Source organism: Corvus brachyrhynchos, unplaced genomic scaffold (genome assembly GCF_000691975.1).
Source record: "Corvus brachyrhynchos isolate BGI_N302 unplaced genomic scaffold, ASM69197v1 scaffold14, whole genome shotgun sequence".
In the NCBI taxonomy this organism is placed as follows: domain Eukaryota; kingdom Metazoa; phylum Chordata; class Aves; order Passeriformes; family Corvidae; genus Corvus; species Corvus brachyrhynchos.
This window is the reverse complement of record NW_008239110.1, coordinates 7038535-7050473: the sequence shown is the minus strand read 5'-3', so window position 1 is coordinate 7050473 and position 11939 is coordinate 7038535. Positions and strand designations below refer to the sequence as shown.

Sequence of the window (11939 nt, the reverse complement as noted above, 5' to 3'; positions counted from 1 at the left end):
TTTCCCTATAAACTTTACTTGTATGTCTGTAATGATGTACTATTTTTGATTCTAATATAATATAACATGATATAGTTTATTTCAAAAAAACCTGTTAGACACAAGACCTTTCAGCCAGAAAGGCAATAGCAGAATCCTGTTCAGAGATCTATAAAATACAATATAGTCCTAGTGAATATTTTGCTTCCTTAGGAGGCAAAAGTAACATATAAACACAATGAAAAACAGAATTCTGATGTACAGCAGTTTTCTGTAATACACAGTGTAAGCAAAAAAGCAGGGGACAGCTAACAGGAACTGAGAAATACTTAGTCCTTTTGAAAACACTTGGCATTTTACTCCTTGGATGTTCCTATTAATTGACAGGTTTGTCCTCTCCAGACTGATGGTCAGTTCAGGAAGGTAATCTGACCATTTAGAGATCATATTCTAAATACAAATAAAACAGCCACAGGAATTTCCTAGCCCTTCTACAGGTTCAGGTGTCTATCCATGCTTGTTGCTAATTATTTTCACTGAGACACTTCAAAGCTCACCCACATCTATTGTGTTAAGACACTGTATGAATATACATAAAATGAATGGCTCCTGCCATTAAACTCAAACATCATAATCTGCATCACAACATGTTCTCAGAAAACAGTCCTTTAAGACATGATTCCTGCAGTTAGATTGTAAGCTTTGCAGAGTAGGAAAAACCTTTCCTTATGTGAACAGATGACGAGTACAGATCCATAGGTGCTAATGGAAAATAACGTAACAAAAAAACCCCAAACCCCCAAACAGAAGTGGGCAATGTTATTTTCACAAACTGACTGCTGCATAGTAGAGGAGAAAAAAGGTGTGTGAGCAGCAGCAGCGAACCGAAGGGCAGTAGTAGGAGGATTGCTTGCACTGCCAGACAATAACAACACCATTTCTTCTCCGAGTTAAGAATGTACCCTTGGAGATAGTTCTAAAGGGAGATGCAGCACATGGTCACCTTTGCTCAGTCAGAAAGGTCACAGGAAAGTTATGTGCTGAGCAGAGATCCAAAAGTTCTTCCTTTTGGGGTTTCCTTTGTCAACAAGGGTACCCACCATAGTTCTTTGTTTCTGCACACATAAACATTCAGTTATCTGCTTCACAGGAAGGCAGAGGGAAAAATATTCATATTTATAATTTTTTTTTTAAGATAAATGCTTTAAATGTTAAAAAGACAGTGTATAATCAGAACATGTAACAAAAGAAAATAAAGCACACCAAAATAATGTAGATGTCCAAGCTAAACACTTAAAATACTAGATTTACAAAAAGGAAAACCAGATACATAGTTGCATGGTATGGAAGAACAAATCCTGCTCACAAGTGTAAGAATGAAATACTGAACATCAGAGAGGGTGCCTATGTGAGTATCACCATGCATCTTGTCTGCCCTTCACAGGTATCAGCAACATTATTCTCCTGCATCATGGTACTAAAAAATCAGTACTATAATTTAAAAATCATGGAAGTTTGGAGAGGGATGGAAAATTAGGCTTTCTCTACATTTTACCCGTCAGCTTCTTACAGCATGGGGAAAACCCCTGCCAAGACTACATATAAAAGTTCTACTTTCTCCATCTTTGGACTACCTCATCCAGCACTGGACTGATTTATGGATGTGATTGCATTCTCACACTCACTAATCACCATGGAATCCTAATCAACAGCCAAAGAACTAACTGGAGTGCTCAGGTCATTAGCACTTAATTGTGAAACCCATAACTATAACAATTGGTTTCCATTTCTTAAGACAGAGTTTTAAATTTTAAGATTTTATTTTGGGCTAAACTTCTTTTGAAATAAATACTTAATATTGAAGCTACAGTCAGTCTAGTGAAACCATCCAGTTTCCAACAGATTTTCTATTCTATTGAGATATTTAAAGTCTGACTTACCCTATTCAATTCAAATGCGTAAAATTAATTAGTCATACAATTTATTTTGAAGTCATTTATGTATTTATGTATACAAAGAACAAATACAATTACAGAATTGAAAATGCAATTAGTAAGTTAAAAATGCAGTGTAAGCATGCACTCATTCCCACTGAGTGGCATAAACACTTTATTCCAGAAGGAAAAAAAGATAAAGCCTCAAGGCTCAAGACACACCACCTAAAACAACCACCTTTAGACAGAATAGATAAAATTAGACTGTTGATAGACCTACTCTAGAAAGTTATTAAATACAGACTAACAAATACATTTTTTTTCCAATAAGCACCTCTGATATTCCTTTATTGCTTCAATCAAGAATGGTAGCTATTAAAATGTTTAACTGCTCAAGAAATTAAAGCACACAACAGGATAGATTGTTATGAAGACAGAAACTTCAGAAAATTTCAAAAGGCAGTCCAAGTTAGCTGAATAACCTGCAAGTTCTCAAGACGTGTGTCTCCCCTGTGTCACAAAAAGCCCTGAAATGCTATAGATGGCCTTGTGGTCCACATTAAACACCATACTAAGTATCATGTGCCCCTCTGAGCTCAAATATTGTGATCAGCTGGTAACACTTGGTAATACAGGTGAGTAGATATTTCTTAACCTATTGAAGATCACCATAAGTCAACCCAATTACCATTCTCTGCTCTGAATTTTAATGGTTTTAAAACAAAAACCAAAAAAACCCAACATACAAATCATCCTGTCAGACCACAAGAATAGACAAATTAATCACCACAGAACCCTCATCAACAGCCAAAGAACTAACAGGAGTGCTCAGATTAGCACTGAGCCATCAAACCCACCCATCTGAGGACCTCCAGAGAAGGTGTAGGGGAACAGAGACACAAGAGTGCTTCAATTTAGGAGGATCATCACCTTAATTCCCAGACCTGCTGAGTTTCCACTGCCTTTCACACCTGGGTCAAATGGAAATGGAGTGGCAGCACTGCATCTGCAGTATCAAATGCTCATTTTCCATATGAGCAAAGAAGAGTATAGTCCTATCCCCAAGCAGGCAAAGCTTCACAATTAATACTCTTGGCCTCTGAACAAGCACATTAGAACACCAACTATTAGTAACCATGCCTAAGAAGTGCAACTTCTGGCCACTCTTTCTGAGGAAAAGGAACCATAATTTTCACATAGGTCTCATCCTCCTTTTCAAATGCATCCTCTGATTTGGTCTCCATTAACAATACACAGGATCAGTAATATTCCTTTCCTCCAGCAAATCAGAAAATAATTAGATTGTTCATTTGCAATCATCCTTCTCATATATTTACATTCAGCCTAAGAGGGAAAAACTCTCCCACATCACACAACATGCAGACATGTGATGAGAGTCACTAGCCAACAGAGAAAGAGTTCCCCAGGTAAACAAAGCTCACTAGACTTAACCATTTTTATTTTTCATTATTTGACTCCATATAGTGTTAGATTATCAACTAGAATATTGTTTATTCTTCCTTAAAATTCTTCCTTAAGCAATTTCAAGAAAAGGTTTCTCCATCCAAAGGATACCACTACAACTGGCATTTTCCATAACTGTGGTAGAACAAGAATCATCTTAAGCAGAAATGTTGTATGTAATGAAAAAATTATTGCTGACAGACAAAGCACACCCACAGGTTTTAACTTCAGTGTACTCTCAAAGTCACCAGCATGTGACAGTCACAGAATGTGAAATTTTGGAATGTGAATCTGGTCCACCTGGGACTCATGAGCTGGACAGGTCTGTCCACAGCCTGCTGAGAAGTGTACAAAGGTAAGTGCAGTTTCCTCTCTGGTGCAGCTCTACAAGATCAACCAGACAGTTAGTCATGAGCACGCCCCGTACAGGTGCGGGACCTTCAAAGGGCTGCTCCTTTTATCCTTTCACCTTACTTGAAAACAAAAAAAAAGCACAAACAAAAAAAAGGAAATTAATCAAGTTTCTAACACTCCTAACTTTCTGCTACACTAATCCATGGGATTGAGGAGGAAGGACAAAGAGAATCACCAGGTATTTGGTGGTGGAGAAAAACTTGGTCCAAGCATTGTTGGATGTACATATAGTTCTTGTCTCCTTGTTCAGATGTTGTTGAAACAGTAGACTTTAAAGAAAACGTCAATGAATCCTCATAAGCACTATACATGACCTCTGGGGTAATTAGCAATCATTCAAAAGCAACAAGACTAAAGTGTTCTATTCTTTATTACTGTCAGCTCTTTTCTTGATCAGCATTTTAATAAAGAAGGTTCATTGCTAAGACAGTTTCATGAATCAGTCATAATTACATTCTGACATGCAGTGAATAGTAAAGCAAAACTAAGTATCACTTCATCAACCTTTCTAACCTTTGTGCAAGTATTAACTGTAAATAATTTTTACACAATCTTACAACAGAAAATCTGCGTATTTCTTAGCTTTTTGCATACTCTACACTAACTGAATTTCCTGTGACCTATACCTGAAAAAAAACCCCAATATTACAATCAGGAATAATTACTTATCTTGCATGGTATTCAGGTATTGCCTTCCACAGACCAATTTAACTTCAAGTAGAAAAGGCTATTTGTTCTACAAAACAGTGCAATGCTTTACAGGGTTAACTAAGGTTTTTTTACAGCCTTTTCCCCTATATTCTTCTGCAATAATGAAATCTGGGAAATTGTTACAATAGCCTCAGCTACTTTATTCTTATCCCAGTTGCAAACACTCTAACAAAACGAAACAAAAAAACCCCAAAGAACCACATGAACAAATTTTGAGGAAAACTTTCTAAATGTCATCCAAGAATTCTGTACAGTATCAAGGAAAGTAATCACTCTCAAGTTGATTTGGGATAACAAGCATTTTACTTGTGAATTATTTTTCAGTGGACCTAGACCATAAAGATCTGGGAAAAGAAATACTGCCAAATACAACTTTTTCTATCAATCCTTTTCTTACACTTGTGACAATTACATTTAAACTTTAAACTGAAGAGTTTAGCAGAGATAAATTGAGAGGCAAAATACATTCAGTGGAAGTTGCACAAGTTTACATTACAACCTTCAAAACTTTAACAACTAAGAAACCCCACTATTCTTGCTACCACAAGGAACATACGATCTATTGTACAACTTTTCAATAACTTATTTTAATGTCTAGCTACAAATCAGCTACCCCCTAAGAAGAGGAAAAAATAGACAATTAACTTGTAAAATAATGGTGCATGAATAAAAAGAGAGACTCTTAAAATGTACTGTTCAGTGAATAGTATTTCAGATATTCAAACAAAAGTGAAAGAATTCAGGAGGTACAGATGTGGCTGTGCCGGCTCAGAGACAAGTAGCCTCTCCTTTTTCCAGTCAGAGAACTGAAGAATGGCAGAGTAAACTTCCACACACTAAGAATTACACTGAACAGCGCTCCCCATTTCACATCACTTAGGAAAAAAATCTTCCTTGCAGAATAAGAATAAATACAAAAGGAAAAAAACCCACCTGCAAACTACAGATCACTGCATAACACCCAGTTTTGCTAAAGGACCAGTAATGACTGTAACTTTCAATCTCCTAATAAGCAAGCTGTGGTGTTCTGTGAAAAACAAATGCCAAGAGTTCACACTGAATTTATAACATGATGTTTCATAAGCTAAGGGTCAAATTCACCCCAATACACGTACTTCACTGGAATTATACCCTGGATGAAGTTATTTGTCTAGATTTCTTTTACACTGTTGTTTTTCTTTTTAACATTTGATTTGTATTTCTTTCCCCAGTATTAGCCTTTGCTCCTGCCAGAACTGTTGGCAGGCAGGGAAAAAAAAAAAAAAGAAAGAAAAAAAAAAAGTAGTCTTGATTTACGAAACTGAATTTCCCAGAATAATAATTTTAAAAAAGCGATTAAGATCTAAACAAAGGCTAAAGATGGCTTACACTTAGCTCTGATGAGGTCCACTACCTCATTACCCAACAACTGAAAACTTCTGATGCATTTTGTTTCAAGAGAATCCAAAAGTCCTTGCTGTAAAGCAGGCTGGGGGGTGCAGGGTCCATTCACTCTTTCTGTATCACAACCATTATGTAAGAAGTATAAAACACTGCCTTTATGCTGCCAAACCACAATGACTCTTCTTACATCAAAGGGTTTTGGCCACTAGGGTTTTTTTTCTCTGAAATTTATTCAAGCCAGGGGCAGGGAGACAACAATTCATACACGCTAATTACACCTAATTATCTATTCCTTTTTTTTCCCCTTTCCACCAGCTTCGGCCAGTGCTATTTGCTATCTGGGTTTCTCACAACCTCCCCTTGCCCTGTCCATCCAACTCAGCAGCAAAGTCTTTGAAGAAAACAGTCGTGGCTTCTTAGAATTTTAACAATATAAGGTTCAACTCAAACTAAATTATTCTATTATTAGTTTTGACACATTTATGTGTTAAATATGAAGGCCTCTTGGTTAATTTGGCAAATTCCTCACATCTCTTCACAACTAGAATTGCTGGTAACACCCTCTCTTGTAGGAGCTTCTCCTCATGCTTTCTTTTCATGATCTAAATGAAATGTTTATTGGATTAAAGTTCTTCTCTGCAGACCTCCACGGTGGCCTGTGACAAAGAGCTTAAAAGCTTTATTAATTGGCTCGGGCTTTTTAGGGGGAGGCAGGACCTCATTTCACATTACATCACAAGCAAACAGAACTGCCACGTGTAAGTAGACTAATTTACCCTGATACAGCAGTTATTCCATATCTACGATATGCTTTCATTTACTCATTTTAATCAAGGAGCAAACAAACCAAGCCACAGCTCAGGAAATCCTAACAATTAAAGAAAGGGAGAAGGCAGGAAGCCTGGCACAGAGCTACAGTAGCAACTATTTCATCCTAAGATAAAGTTTTGATCTGCATCTAAATAAACTGTCTAGGAGAAAGTGTCTAAGACAGACATAAAAGGTAAACAAATGAACAGTTCATCCCTTGAGAACACAATACAGCAATAGGTACATTATAAAATATTGTAACAGTTACATGCTCTGAACTACAGAATTCAAATAACCCTTTTGTTTAAATTTAACACACACACAGGCTTAGAAGGCTGAATGCAAAAGGGATTGGTAGCTTCTAATCTGACACCTTGCTTTCTATATACAACATTTTATGACTTGATAGGCTCACAAATTTATCAAACTAAAATTACCCAGAAATTATACTGATGTTCAAAAATACTTGCAGCACAAAATACTTGCAATCATGCTGTATTTCCTTTTTTTATTTTTTCTATGTTTAATTAGGTACACTTCACAAAAGATGAGTACTTCTATTACTTGCACAGAGAGAGAACAAGAACAAATGCTCCTTCTACTTAGGAGTTTGCTTGGTTACATACTAAGAAGGGAAACAAAAGGCCCAACATCTTCAATAATGAAAAAGTCAATTGATAGGCGAAGCCATCACAATATCAAAGGCCTAATCCCTGCAATTCTGACTCAGGTGACAGTTCACAGGGGTCAGAGTGGCTGACACTGACCTCAAAAGCAGGTTTTAACTATTCAACATACTGAAAGCTGCTGGGCTATCACACCATTAGACTGGAACAAACTGACAAATCAATTTCATCAAGGAGATGACTTTTTTGGGAGAGGGGGGAGGAGAGAGGCAGATCCGCCACTCAACAAATCCCTGCATTTCTCACACAGGTGGTTGGACAAAAGCTGACTGCACCATCAAAGACATTTTATATCTACCAAATGCCTTTGTACAAAACTAACTCCCACAATTTCCTTAGGGGCAGCTCTAAATGTTTTTTAAACAAGTATTTTTCACATTCTCAAACTAAACTACAGAAAAGTGAAAAAGCTTTTAAATTCCTCAGTTTTGTGCTTTGTAGGAAAGGGTGTATTTTAATTAAAACCACAGTCAGCAACATTCTAAATACATAACCATTAACCGATTTCAAGAAAGACAGGGCAATACAGTGTATAAATGATGCATTGCTTTCTATTTGAGAGGAGTGTGCAATGCTTACTGTTAAAAGTTGTTTTAACCAAACAGTTTTAAAATAAATAATTATTTGGTCCCTAATAGTAGAAGAAAAAAAAAAAAAGAGGGGAAAAAAAGACGCTGAAAGTAATTTCATGTCCTACTGGCAATAGATTTCTGGCCAATTCCTCCTCTTTGCTCAAAGCAAAATGCAGGTAGCCAAAGCCAAACATTTTTTTCTAAAATTGTACCTTTTAAAGGTATACTCAGACTATGAAAGGCCCTAAAACGTTTTGACTTTCAGTTAAAATTAACTGTAGTGCAAGTCTATTGCGTGAAGAAAACCTGACAAAAGGCAGAAGTTACATACTTGGTATTTCAACACAGCTTGACATTTTGAAGCGTCATGCTACGCTTCCAGGAAACCTTTGGAATCTCAAGAACTGCTCACTCAGATTACAGACTCTACACAACAAATTATTTGAGGAGCTTTCCTTCTTGATTTTCCAGAGAATGAAGCATTGAACTAGCCATTGAATTAAGAGTTAGGATTCCAGAATAGTTAAGGATTGATGCAAATGTCTTCATTAAATGTCTGCAAAACTTAAAATGTTGCCAAACTTACTGCCAAAGCAGTAAATTAAAGCGCCCTTTCTCTTTTTTTTTTTTCCCCCAAGAGCCTCACATAATACCCTACATTACATTGTTAAAGATTAGTGCAATGTTGTTCTGCTGGAGGGCAGGAAGGCTCTGCAGAGGGATCTGGACAGGCTGGATCAATGGGCTGAGGCCAATTGTATGAGGTTCTACAAGGCCAAGTGCTGGGTCCTGCCCCTGGATCACAACCACCCCAGGCAGTGCCACAGGCTGGAGACAGTATGGCTGGAAAGCTGCCCAGCAAAGAAGGACCTGGGATTAAAATTTCTTCACCAAAAGGGTTTGTCAAGCATTGGAACAGACAGCGCAAGGAAGTGACTGAGACACCATCCCCAGAGGAAAGATGTGCAGATGTGGCACTTGGGGACATGGTTTACTGGTGGACTTGGCAGTGATGGGTTAATGGTTGGACTCAACAGTCTTCAAGGTCTTTTCCAGTCTTAAAAATTCTGTGATTTCAAGATACATAGCTTTATTCGTAAATCAGCATTAAAACATTTAGAAACTTTGTATATTTCTTTTAGGTTGAGAGTAATAATTTTTGGAGTATTTCTGCTTTAAGCATTTGAACAAAGTAACTGAGCAATGAATGTTTTTTTCAAGAACTGTCTTTAAAAAAAGAAAAAAAATTACATAGGAGTTCCACACACTTTAAAATGCTCAGCAAGAGATCCTACGAGATTAAAAGCTCAATCAGAAAGGACTGAATCTAATTACAATTATAGAATTAAAAAATTTTTCTTCTTAATATTTCTTATCTCTGTAAAGCTCTTTGTAAAATTTCATGGACTGAAGAAGCACTCATATCTGCTGCAGAAACTAAACCCTTTCATAAGGAATACTGTGTCCCAAAGAATCATAGCCACAACGACAAACTGATCAATTCAGAGTTTTCCCCTGTTTATAAAAATGACCCCTTTGAGTTACGGGACTAAAAAAATCACTGAAAAAAATACATCTCAAATTATTAAGTATTTCAAAAGAAGAGAACACTGGAATAAGATCAGAATTGAACAGGGAACACACAAAGGGCAGAAAAAGCTGCCAATGGTGTTACTGACCTGCTCAATGACACAAACCTGGGGCTTTTATGTGGCCACTAGCTGTAGGACCTGAAGCTTTCATGTGGCTCTAATAATTGGAACTCACACAACAATCACTTGTGCCCAGTAATCTACCACCTAGAAAGACAATATGGACAAACTGTGGAAGATAACTGTATCTTCCCGAGAGTGCTATTTCACCCTTTTGCTTATTCCACAGAAACTGGTTTGCAGTTATCTTTGTAAGAAATAGGAACTCAAACACAGATACTGGAATTACATAGACTGAAGAAAATACAAACAAAATTGAGGATGAACATGGGTAACTCTAGATCTAGGGAAGAAACGATTACTTTTGATCATTTGAAGACAAGAAAAGATACCTGTGTAACCGTTATCCAGGTATCTAGAAATTGTGTTCCACGTAAGAGGAATGAAAAGAACCTGAAACCTATTTCAAGTGAAACATCTCTTCACAGAAATATACTGCCAATATTTTCCATTCATTCCACTTTCCCAAGAACTTTTAGAGGAATCTGAAACTCCTGTGTTATAATAGAACTACTTTTAGTGCTCAAGTCTTATTTTAAGATTTATGATCATGAAAGTTAATTACTGAAAAAAACAAACAAAACCAACCCACCTATTCACTCCCACTAAACCCCAAACAAAAGCCCTCTGGGAGGCTCTGAGCCCAGAGAAAACTAGGACAGGAGTTAGTCCCAGCTGTCAAAGCCAGTACCAGGGGACAGGTCAGATGAGACCAACATTAACACAGACACACATGGCTTGGAGTGGGGGAAAGGTTGAGAAGACAGTAAACCAAACATTTGCAAGCAACCAATGCAATGCTTTCCTTTGTATTTTCACACAAAATCTTAGAAGAAATCATATTTACATTTCCTAGTCATGGAATTACGCACAGCTGAGGCAGAAGCTACTTTATCCATTCACACTAATGCCATCACACAGATTCTACACACATTGGGGAGGCCTCTATCTGCATTTCTCAAACCACCAAAGCCAGGGTATCAATGTAGTTCTATCCACACCTTTGTAACATAAAGGTCACTTGTTAAAATCTTACTCTAGAATACGTTCCAATGTGCTTTTTAAATGCTGACTTCTGCTGTGTTAAACTAAAAATGTAGATTTCAACATTTTTTAATTAATAATTTTAATACCATGCCCTTACCCTTCCACTTTACAGCTAGGATCAGAGAAGCATTTTGTGGACAAGACTCCTTTTGGTTATTATGTCTTTGGGAAAGAATAATGTTACATTGGTAATATTTATGAAAGTGGCATTGAAGGCACATATATTTAGAGCAGTGTTAAAACACCAAGGTGCTGGGAAAAAGAACAATGACAGGAAATCCAGAATTTTAGAAAGGCCCTTGTGAATTATGTTAAAATTTGCTTCTCCCTTCATTCATTATGACAATAATATTCATCTACCTCTAGTCTGGGTTGTGGTACTTGTTTCTTTCTGCAGTACTCCATTCTCTAGACTAAGCCACCTTTACCACTTCTCTCAGCATTCCATACACTCCCTTCTAAAAAATTTTGATTACTTTCCCAGTCCTGGTGAGGTGTTCTGGTGCATAAACTACATTTCACTTTTTTTTAATTCAGCTAGCTAAAAAGAGAAAAAAGGAAACTATAAATAAGTGCACATGATAGGTATTCATAAAGTCTGAAGATCAGTGAAATGAAAGAGCCCTATGTGTATCAGGGAGAAAACTAAGAGTCAACAAAGAAAGACATACAGAAAAGAATGATTTGCCATGGTTGCTGCATTTCAAAAAGCAAATGCATATGAAACTATTTCTATTCTTGAAAATACTCTATGATTGAGAGCTCTCATCCAATGCAGCCAGCTACAAAACAAACCCTTTTCAAGAATTTGAAATGGAAGTGCTTGTTAATTTATTTTTATGTTCCTTACTTTTCTAAAGCCATCCAGGTAAAAACCACTCTCACTGGTAACTTCCCTGACTTCATACACAGCCATTCCAAAATGCACAGGAGTGCCACAAGCACGTCAATGGCATATTAACTTTGAAAGCTAGTAATTGTACAGATGTCAACATTAGATAGTATTTGCAAAGGTGCTTAGGCAATTAAGCAATCTTCTGATTCTGAAAGGGCCCACTGAAAATGCAAGGCACTGTCAGCTGCTTTACTGCTGACCACCTGAGCAGAAACATCCAATCAAGGCATCGACTCAGCAATTCCAAATCTCCTATCACAAAACCAAAGCTACCTAAACTCTGCCTTACGAGTCTTTTATCCTAGATACCAATACAGTTAACATTATTTATG

General features: G+C 37.0%; 1 protein-coding gene across 1 annotated transcript in view; it reads right to left on the bottom strand.

The window, feature by feature from the left end:
* LACE1 (lactation elevated 1) overlaps positions 1-11939 on the bottom strand; it is a gene marked incomplete at its 5' end in the record, with an annotated part of 59902 nt that overhangs the window by 27846 nt on the left and 20117 nt on the right. The window lies entirely within an intron of this gene.